The sequence below is a fragment of the Crinia signifera genome, unplaced genomic scaffold (assembly GCF_055691185.1).
Source record: "Crinia signifera unplaced genomic scaffold, ASM5569118v1 HAP2_SCAFFOLD_865, whole genome shotgun sequence".
NCBI lineage: Eukaryota > Metazoa > Chordata > Amphibia > Anura > Myobatrachidae > Crinia > Crinia signifera.
In genome coordinates, this window is record NW_028142780.1 from 21,501 (window position 1) to 29,274 (window position 7,774).

Here is a 7,774-nt window from a genome sequence, read left to right on the forward strand (position 1 = left end):
CCACGCATCTCCTTACTCTGTGTATATATATTTAGAGAAATATACAAAAACCAAGGTGTATATTTGACCCTACCATTAGATTCGGACTTTGAGTGTCCATAACCAGGCGCAATCAAACGCCGAACTCCATAAAAACTTGTATCGTCCTCCCCGTCGGGGAATCGAACCCCGGTCTCCCGCGTGACAGGCGGGGATACTCACCACTATACTAACGAGGACTGACTTGGGGGAGGCGTCGGCAAAGTCGGAACTGGCATTACACCCATAAAACCAAGTCAGGGTGAGGTGTCGAAATGAAACGGTGTATTTGGCCACGCATCTCCTTACTCTGTGTATATATATTTAGAGAAATATACAAAAACCAAGGTGTATATTTGACCCTACCATTAGATTCGGACTTTGAGTGTCCATAACCAGGCGCAATCAAACGCCGAACTCCATAAAAACTTGTATCGTCCTCCCCGTCGGGGAATCGAACCCCGGTCTCCCGCGTGACAGGCGGGGATACTCACCACTATACTAACGAGGACTGACTTGGGGGAGGCGTCGGCAAAGTCGGAACTGGCATTACACCCATAAAACCAAGTCAGGGTGAGGTGTCGAAATGAAACGGTGTATTTGGCCACGCATCTCCTTACTCTGTGTATATATATTTAGAGAAATATACAAAAACCAAGGTGTATATTTGACCCTACCATTAGATTCGGACTTTGAGTGTCCATAACCAGGCGCAATCAAACGCCGAACTCCATAAAAACTTGTATCGTCCTCCCCGTCGGGGAATCGAACCCCGGTCTCCCGCGTGACAGGCGGGGATACTCACCACTATACTAACGAGGACTGACTTGGGGGAGGCGTCGGCAAAGTCGGAACTGGCATTACACCCATAAAACCAAGTCAGGGTGAGGTGTCGAAATGAAACGGTGTATTTGGCCACGCATCTCCTTACTCTGTGTATATATATTTAGAGAAATATACAAAAACCAAGGTGTATATTTGACCCTACCATTAGATTCGGACTTTGAGTGTCCATAACCAGGCGCAATCAAACGCCGAACTCCATAAAAACTTGTATCGTCCTCCCCGTCGGGGAATCGAACCCCGGTCTCCCGCGTGACAGGCGGGGATACTCACCACTATACTAACGAGGACTGACTTGGGGGAGGCGTCGGCAAAGTCGGAACTGGCATTACACCCATAAAACCAAGTCAGGGTGAGGTGTCGAAATGAAACGGTGTATTTGGCCACGCATCTCCTTACTCTGTGTATATATATTTAGAGAAATATACAAAAACCAAGGTGTATATTTGACCCTACCATTAGATTCGGACTTTGAGTGTCCATAACCAGGCGCAATCAAACGCCGAACTCCATAAAAACTTGTATCGTCCTCCCCGTCGGGGAATCGAACCCCGGTCTCCCGCGTGACAGGCGGGGATACTCACCACTATACTAACGAGGACTGACTTGGGGGAGGCGTCGGCAAAGTCGGAACTGGCATTACACCCATAAAACCAAGTCAGGGTGAGGTGTCGAAATGAAACGGTGTATTTGGCCACGCATCTCCTTACTCTGTGTATATATATTTAGAGAAATATACAAAAACCAAGGTGTATATTTGACCCTACCATTAGATTCGGACTTTGAGTGTCCATAACCAGGCGCAATCAAACGCCGAACTCCATAAAAACTTGTATCGTCCTCCCCGTCGGGGAATCGAACCCCGGTCTCCCGCGTGACAGGCGGGGATACTCACCACTATACTAACGAGGACTGACTTGGGGGAGGCGTCGGCAAAGTCGGAACTGGCATTACACCCATAAAACCAAGTCAGGGTGAGGTGTCGAAATGAAACGGTGTATTTGGCCACGCATCTCCTTACTCTGTGTATATATATTTAGAGAAATATACAAAAACCAAGGTGTATATTTGACCCTACCATTAGATTCGGACTTTGAGTGTCCATAACCAGGCGCAATCAAACGCCGAACTCCATAAAAACTTGTATCGTCCTCCCCGTCGGGGAATCGAACCCCGGTCTCCCGCGTGACAGGCGGGGATACTCACCACTATACTAACGAGGACTGACTTGGGGGAGGCGTCGGCAAAGTCGGAACTGGCATTACACCCATAAAACCAAGTCAGGGTGAGGTGTCGAAATGAAACGGTGTATTTGGCCACGCATCTCCTTACTCTGTGTATATATATTTAGAGAAATATACAAAAACCAAGGTGTATATTTGACCCTACCATTAGATTCGGACTTTGAGTGTCCATAACCAGGCGCAATCAAACGCCGAACTCCATAAAAACTTGTATCGTCCTCCCCGTCGGGGAATCGAACCCCGGTCTCCCGCGTGACAGGCGGGGATACTCACCACTATACTAACGAGGACTGACTTGGGGGAGGCGTCGGCAAAGTCGGAACTGGCATTACACCCATAAAACCAAGTCAGGGTGAGGTGTCGAAATGAAACGGTGTATTTGGCCACGCATCTCCTTACTCTGTGTATATATATTTAGAGAAATATACAAAAACCAAGGTGTATATTTGACCCTACCATTAGATTCGGACTTTGAGTGTCCATAACCAGGCGCAATCAAACGCCGAACTCCATAAAAACTTGTATCGTCCTCCCCGTCGGGGAATCGAACCCCGGTCTCCCGCGTGACAGGCGGGGATACTCACCACTATACTAACGAGGACTGACTTGGGGGAGGCGTCGGCAAAGTCGGAACTGGCATTACACCCATAAAACCAAGTCAGGGTGAGGTGTCGAAATGAAACGGTGTATTTGGCCACGCATCTCCTTACTCTGTGTATATATATTTAGAGAAATATACAAAAACCAAGGTGTATATTTGACCCTACCATTAGATTCGGACTTTGAGTGTCCATAACCAGGCGCAATCAAACGCCGAACTCCATAAAAACTTGTATCGTCCTCCCCGTCGGGGAATCGAACCCCGGTCTCCCGCGTGACAGGCGGGGATACTCACCACTATACTAACGAGGACTGACTTGGGGGAGGCGTCGGCAAAGTCGGAACTGGCATTACACCCATAAAACCAAGTCAGGGTGAGGTGTCGAAATGAAACGGTGTATTTGGCCACGCATCTCCTTACTCTGTGTATATATATTTAGAGAAATATACAAAAACCAAGGTGTATATTTGACCCTACCATTAGATTCGGACTTTGAGTGTCCATAACCAGGCGCAATCAAACGCCGAACTCCATAAAAACTTGTATCGTCCTCCCCGTCGGGGAATCGAACCCCGGTCTCCCGCGTGACAGGCGGGGATACTCACCACTATACTAACGAGGACTGACTTGGGGGAGGCGTCGGCAAAGTCGGAACTGGCATTACACCCATAAAACCAAGTCAGGGTGAGGTGTCGAAATGAAACGGTGTATTTGGCCACGCATCTCCTTACTCTGTGTATATATATTTAGAGAAATATACAAAAACCAAGGTGTATATTTGACCCTACCATTAGATTCGGACTTTGAGTGTCCATAACCAGGCGCAATCAAACGCCGAACTCCATAAAAACTTGTATCGTCCTCCCCGTCGGGGAATCGAACCCCGGTCTCCCGCGTGACAGGCGGGGATACTCACCACTATACTAACGAGGACTGACTTGGGGGAGGCGTCGGCAAAGTCGGAACTGGCATTACACCCATAAAACCAAGTCAGGGTGAGGTGTCGAAATGAAACGGTGTATTTGGCCACGCATCTCCTTACTCTGTGTATATATATTTAGAGAAATATACAAAAACCAAGGTGTATATTTGACCCTACCATTAGATTCGGACTTTGAGTGTCCATAACCAGGCGCAATCAAACGCCGAACTCCATAAAAACTTGTATCGTCCTCCCCGTCGGGGAATCGAACCCCGGTCTCCCGCGTGACAGGCGGGGATACTCACCACTATACTAACGAGGACTGACTTGGGGGAGGCGTCGGCAAAGTCGGAACTGGCATTACACCCATAAAACCAAGTCAGGGTGAGGTGTCGAAATGAAACGGTGTATTTGGCCACGCATCTCCTTACTCTGTGTATATATATTTAGAGAAATATACAAAAACCAAGGTGTATATTTGACCCTACCATTAGATTCGGACTTTGAGTGTCCATAACCAGGCGCAATCAAACGCCGAACTCCATAAAAACTTGTATCGTCCTCCCCGTCGGGGAATCGAACCCCGGTCTCCCGCGTGACAGGCGGGGATACTCACCACTATACTAACGAGGACTGACTTGGGGGAGGCGTCGGCAAAGTCGGAACTGGCATTACACCCATAAAACCAAGTCAGGGTGAGGTGTCGAAATGAAACGGTGTATTTGGCCACGCATCTCCTTACTCTGTGTATATATATTTAGAGAAATATACAAAAACCAAGGTGTATATTTGACCCTACCATTAGATTCGGACTTTGAGTGTCCATAACCAGGCGCAATCAAACGCCGAACTCCATAAAAACTTGTATCGTCCTCCCCGTCGGGGAATCGAACCCCGGTCTCCCGCGTGACAGGCGGGGATACTCACCACTATACTAACGAGGACTGACTTGGGGGAGGCGTCGGCAAAGTCGGAACTGGCATTACACCCATAAAACCAAGTCAGGGTGAGGTGTCGAAATGAAACGGTGTATTTGGCCACGCATCTCCTTACTCTGTGTATATATATTTAGAGAAATATACAAAAACCAAGGTGTATATTTGACCCTACCATTAGATTCGGACTTTGAGTGTCCATAACCAGGCGCAATCAAACGCCGAACTCCATAAAAACTTGTATCGTCCTCCCCGTCGGGGAATCGAACCCCGGTCTCCCGCGTGACAGGCGGGGATACTCACCACTATACTAACGAGGACTGACTTGGGGGAGGCGTCGGCAAAGTCGGAACTGGCATTACACCCATAAAACCAAGTCAGGGTGAGGTGTCGAAATGAAACGGTGTATTTGGCCACGCATCTCCTTACTCTGTGTATATATATTTAGAGAAATATACAAAAACCAAGGTGTATATTTGACCCTACCATTAGATTCGGACTTTGAGTGTCCATAACCAGGCGCAATCAAACGCCGAACTCCATAAAAACTTGTATCGTCCTCCCCGTCGGGGAATCGAACCCCGGTCTCCCGCGTGACAGGCGGGGATACTCACCACTATACTAACGAGGACTGACTTGGGGGAGGCGTCGGCAAAGTCGGAACTGGCATTACACCCATAAAACCAAGTCAGGGTGAGGTGTCGAAATGAAACGGTGTATTTGGCCACGCATCTCCTTACTCTGTGTATATATATTTAGAGAAATATACAAAAACCAAGGTGTATATTTGACCCTACCATTAGATTCGGACTTTGAGTGTCCATAACCAGGCGCAATCAAACGCCGAACTCCATAAAAACTTGTATCGTCCTCCCCGTCGGGGAATCGAACCCCGGTCTCCCGCGTGACAGGCGGGGATACTCACCACTATACTAACGAGGACTGACTTGGGGGAGGCGTCGGCAAAGTCGGAACTGGCATTACACCCATAAAACCAAGTCAGGGTGAGGTGTCGAAATGAAACGGTGTATTTGGCCACGCATCTCCTTACTCTGTGTATATATATTTAGAGAAATATACAAAAACCAAGGTGTATATTTGACCCTACCATTAGATTCGGACTTTGAGTGTCCATAACCAGGCGCAATCAAACGCCGAACTCCATAAAAACTTGTATCGTCCTCCCCGTCGGGGAATCGAACCCCGGTCTCCCGCGTGACAGGCGGGGATACTCACCACTATACTAACGAGGACTGACTTGGGGGAGGCGTCGGCAAAGTCGGAACTGGCATTACACCCATAAAACCAAGTCAGGGTGAGGTGTCGAAATGAAACGGTGTATTTGGCCACGCATCTCCTTACTCTGTGTATATATATTTAGAGAAATATACAAAAACCAAGGTGTATATTTGACCCTACCATTAGATTCGGACTTTGAGTGTCCATAACCAGGCGCAATCAAACGCCGAACTCCATAAAAACTTGTATCGTCCTCCCCGTCGGGGAATCGAACCCCGGTCTCCCGCGTGACAGGCGGGGATACTCACCACTATACTAACGAGGACTGACTTGGGGGAGGCGTCGGCAAAGTCGGAACTGGCATTACACCCATAAAACCAAGTCAGGGTGAGGTGTCGAAATGAAACGGTGTATTTGGCCACGCATCTCCTTACTCTGTGTATATATATTTAGAGAAATATACAAAAACCAAGGTGTATATTTGACCCTACCATTAGATTCGGACTTTGAGTGTCCATAACCAGGCGCAATCAAACGCCGAACTCCATAAAAACTTGTATCGTCCTCCCCGTCGGGGAATCGAACCCCGGTCTCCCGCGTGACAGGCGGGGATACTCACCACTATACTAACGAGGACTGACTTGGGGGAGGCGTCGGCAAAGTCGGAACTGGCATTACACCCATAAAACCAAGTCAGGGTGAGGTGTCGAAATGAAACGGTGTATTTGGCCACGCATCTCCTTACTCTGTGTATATATATTTAGAGAAATATACAAAAACCAAGGTGTATATTTGACCCTACCATTAGATTCGGACTTTGAGTGTCCATAACCAGGCGCAATCAAACGCCGAACTCCATAAAAACTTGTATCGTCCTCCCCGTCGGGGAATCGAACCCCGGTCTCCCGCGTGACAGGCGGGGATACTCACCACTATACTAACGAGGACTGACTTGGGGGAGGCGTCGGCAAAGTCGGAACTGGCATTACACCCATAAAACCAAGTCAGGGTGAGGTGTCGAAATGAAACGGTGTATTTGGCCACGCATCTCCTTACTCTGTGTATATATATTTAGAGAAATATACAAAAACCAAGGTGTATATTTGACCCTACCATTAGATTCGGACTTTGAGTGTCCATAACCAGGCGCAATCAAACGCCGAACTCCATAAAAACTTGTATCGTCCTCCCCGTCGGGGAATCGAACCCCGGTCTCCCGCGTGACAGGCGGGGATACTCACCACTATACTAACGAGGACTGACTTGGGGGAGGCGTCGGCAAAGTCGGAACTGGCATTACACCCATAAAACCAAGTCAGGGTGAGGTGTCGAAATGAAACGGTGTATTTGGCCACGCATCTCCTTACTCTGTGTATATATATTTAGAGAAATATACAAAAACCAAGGTGTATATTTGACCCTACCATTAGATTCGGACTTTGAGTGTCCATAACCAGGCGCAATCAAACGCCGAACTCCATAAAAACTTGTATCGTCCTCCCCGTCGGGGAATCGAACCCCGGTCTCCCGCGTGACAGGCGGGGATACTCACCACTATACTAACGAGGACTGACTTGGGGGAGGCGTCGGCAAAGTCGGAACTGGCATTACACCCATAAAACCAAGTCAGGGTGAGGTGTCGAAATGAAACGGTGTATTTGGCCACGCATCTCCTTACTCTGTGTATATATATTTAGAGAAATATACAAAAACCAAGGTGTATATTTGACCCTACCATTAGATTCGGACTTTGAGTGTCCATAACCAGGCGCAATCAAACGCCGAACTCCATAAAAACTTGTATCGTCCTCCCCGTGGGGGAATCGAACCCCGGTCTCCCGCGTGACAGGCGGGGATACTCACCACTATACTAACGAGGACTGGTCGGCAAAGTCGGAACTGGCATTACACCATAAAACCAAGTCAGGGTGAGGTGTTGAAATGAAACGGTGTATTTGGCCACGCATCTCCA

At 48.2% G+C, this 7,774-nt stretch overlaps 25 non-coding genes across 25 annotated transcripts; all 25 read right to left on the minus strand.

Moving 5' to 3' along the window:
• Positions 1-146: 146 nt before the first annotated feature.
• Positions 147-218, minus strand: TRNAD-GUC (transfer RNA aspartic acid (anticodon GUC)). The gene has a single exon. It is a non-coding gene; the product is annotated as a tRNA-Asp (tRNA).
• A 239-nt stretch (positions 219-457) lies between these two features.
• Positions 458-529, minus strand: TRNAD-GUC (transfer RNA aspartic acid (anticodon GUC)). The gene has a single exon. It is a non-coding gene; the product is annotated as a tRNA-Asp (tRNA).
• Positions 530-768: 239 nt separating this feature from the next.
• Positions 769-840, minus strand: TRNAD-GUC (transfer RNA aspartic acid (anticodon GUC)). The gene has a single exon. It is a non-coding gene; the product is annotated as a tRNA-Asp (tRNA).
• Positions 841-1,079: 239 nt separating this feature from the next.
• Positions 1,080-1,151, minus strand: TRNAD-GUC (transfer RNA aspartic acid (anticodon GUC)). The gene has a single exon. It is a non-coding gene; the product is annotated as a tRNA-Asp (tRNA).
• A 239-nt stretch (positions 1,152-1,390) lies between these two features.
• TRNAD-GUC (transfer RNA aspartic acid (anticodon GUC)) lies at positions 1,391-1,462 on the minus strand. The gene has a single exon. It is a non-coding gene; the product is annotated as a tRNA-Asp (tRNA).
• Positions 1,463-1,701: 239 nt separating this feature from the next.
• On the minus strand, positions 1,702-1,773 carry TRNAD-GUC (transfer RNA aspartic acid (anticodon GUC)). The gene has a single exon. It is a non-coding gene; the product is annotated as a tRNA-Asp (tRNA).
• A 239-nt stretch (positions 1,774-2,012) lies between these two features.
• TRNAD-GUC (transfer RNA aspartic acid (anticodon GUC)) lies at positions 2,013-2,084 on the minus strand. The gene has a single exon. It is a non-coding gene; the product is annotated as a tRNA-Asp (tRNA).
• Positions 2,085-2,323: 239 nt separating this feature from the next.
• Positions 2,324-2,395, minus strand: TRNAD-GUC (transfer RNA aspartic acid (anticodon GUC)). Its single transcript has one exon. It is a non-coding gene; the product is annotated as a tRNA-Asp (tRNA).
• Positions 2,396-2,634: 239 nt separating this feature from the next.
• On the minus strand, positions 2,635-2,706 carry TRNAD-GUC (transfer RNA aspartic acid (anticodon GUC)). The gene has a single exon. It is a non-coding gene; the product is annotated as a tRNA-Asp (tRNA).
• Positions 2,707-2,945: 239 nt separating this feature from the next.
• On the minus strand, positions 2,946-3,017 carry TRNAD-GUC (transfer RNA aspartic acid (anticodon GUC)). The gene has a single exon. It is a non-coding gene; the product is annotated as a tRNA-Asp (tRNA).
• Positions 3,018-3,256: 239 nt separating this feature from the next.
• Positions 3,257-3,328, minus strand: TRNAD-GUC (transfer RNA aspartic acid (anticodon GUC)). The gene has a single exon. It is a non-coding gene; the product is annotated as a tRNA-Asp (tRNA).
• A 239-nt stretch (positions 3,329-3,567) lies between these two features.
• On the minus strand, positions 3,568-3,639 carry TRNAD-GUC (transfer RNA aspartic acid (anticodon GUC)). Its single transcript has one exon. It is a non-coding gene; the product is annotated as a tRNA-Asp (tRNA).
• Positions 3,640-3,878: 239 nt separating this feature from the next.
• TRNAD-GUC (transfer RNA aspartic acid (anticodon GUC)) lies at positions 3,879-3,950 on the minus strand. The gene has a single exon. It is a non-coding gene; the product is annotated as a tRNA-Asp (tRNA).
• Positions 3,951-4,189: 239 nt separating this feature from the next.
• Positions 4,190-4,261, minus strand: TRNAD-GUC (transfer RNA aspartic acid (anticodon GUC)). The gene has a single exon. It is a non-coding gene; the product is annotated as a tRNA-Asp (tRNA).
• A 239-nt stretch (positions 4,262-4,500) lies between these two features.
• Positions 4,501-4,572, minus strand: TRNAD-GUC (transfer RNA aspartic acid (anticodon GUC)). The gene has a single exon. It is a non-coding gene; the product is annotated as a tRNA-Asp (tRNA).
• A 239-nt stretch (positions 4,573-4,811) lies between these two features.
• TRNAD-GUC (transfer RNA aspartic acid (anticodon GUC)) lies at positions 4,812-4,883 on the minus strand. Its single transcript has one exon. It is a non-coding gene; the product is annotated as a tRNA-Asp (tRNA).
• Positions 4,884-5,122: 239 nt separating this feature from the next.
• On the minus strand, positions 5,123-5,194 carry TRNAD-GUC (transfer RNA aspartic acid (anticodon GUC)). The gene has a single exon. It is a non-coding gene; the product is annotated as a tRNA-Asp (tRNA).
• A 239-nt stretch (positions 5,195-5,433) lies between these two features.
• On the minus strand, positions 5,434-5,505 carry TRNAD-GUC (transfer RNA aspartic acid (anticodon GUC)). Its single transcript has one exon. It is a non-coding gene; the product is annotated as a tRNA-Asp (tRNA).
• Positions 5,506-5,744: 239 nt separating this feature from the next.
• TRNAD-GUC (transfer RNA aspartic acid (anticodon GUC)) lies at positions 5,745-5,816 on the minus strand. The gene has a single exon. It is a non-coding gene; the product is annotated as a tRNA-Asp (tRNA).
• A 239-nt stretch (positions 5,817-6,055) lies between these two features.
• TRNAD-GUC (transfer RNA aspartic acid (anticodon GUC)) lies at positions 6,056-6,127 on the minus strand. Its single transcript has one exon. It is a non-coding gene; the product is annotated as a tRNA-Asp (tRNA).
• A 239-nt stretch (positions 6,128-6,366) lies between these two features.
• On the minus strand, positions 6,367-6,438 carry TRNAD-GUC (transfer RNA aspartic acid (anticodon GUC)). Its single transcript has one exon. It is a non-coding gene; the product is annotated as a tRNA-Asp (tRNA).
• A 239-nt stretch (positions 6,439-6,677) lies between these two features.
• TRNAD-GUC (transfer RNA aspartic acid (anticodon GUC)) lies at positions 6,678-6,749 on the minus strand. Its single transcript has one exon. It is a non-coding gene; the product is annotated as a tRNA-Asp (tRNA).
• A 239-nt stretch (positions 6,750-6,988) lies between these two features.
• TRNAD-GUC (transfer RNA aspartic acid (anticodon GUC)) lies at positions 6,989-7,060 on the minus strand. Its single transcript has one exon. It is a non-coding gene; the product is annotated as a tRNA-Asp (tRNA).
• Positions 7,061-7,299: 239 nt separating this feature from the next.
• On the minus strand, positions 7,300-7,371 carry TRNAD-GUC (transfer RNA aspartic acid (anticodon GUC)). The gene has a single exon. It is a non-coding gene; the product is annotated as a tRNA-Asp (tRNA).
• Positions 7,372-7,610: 239 nt separating this feature from the next.
• On the minus strand, positions 7,611-7,682 carry TRNAD-GUC (transfer RNA aspartic acid (anticodon GUC)). Its single transcript has one exon. It is a non-coding gene; the product is annotated as a tRNA-Asp (tRNA).
• Positions 7,683-7,774: the final 92 nt, after the last annotated feature.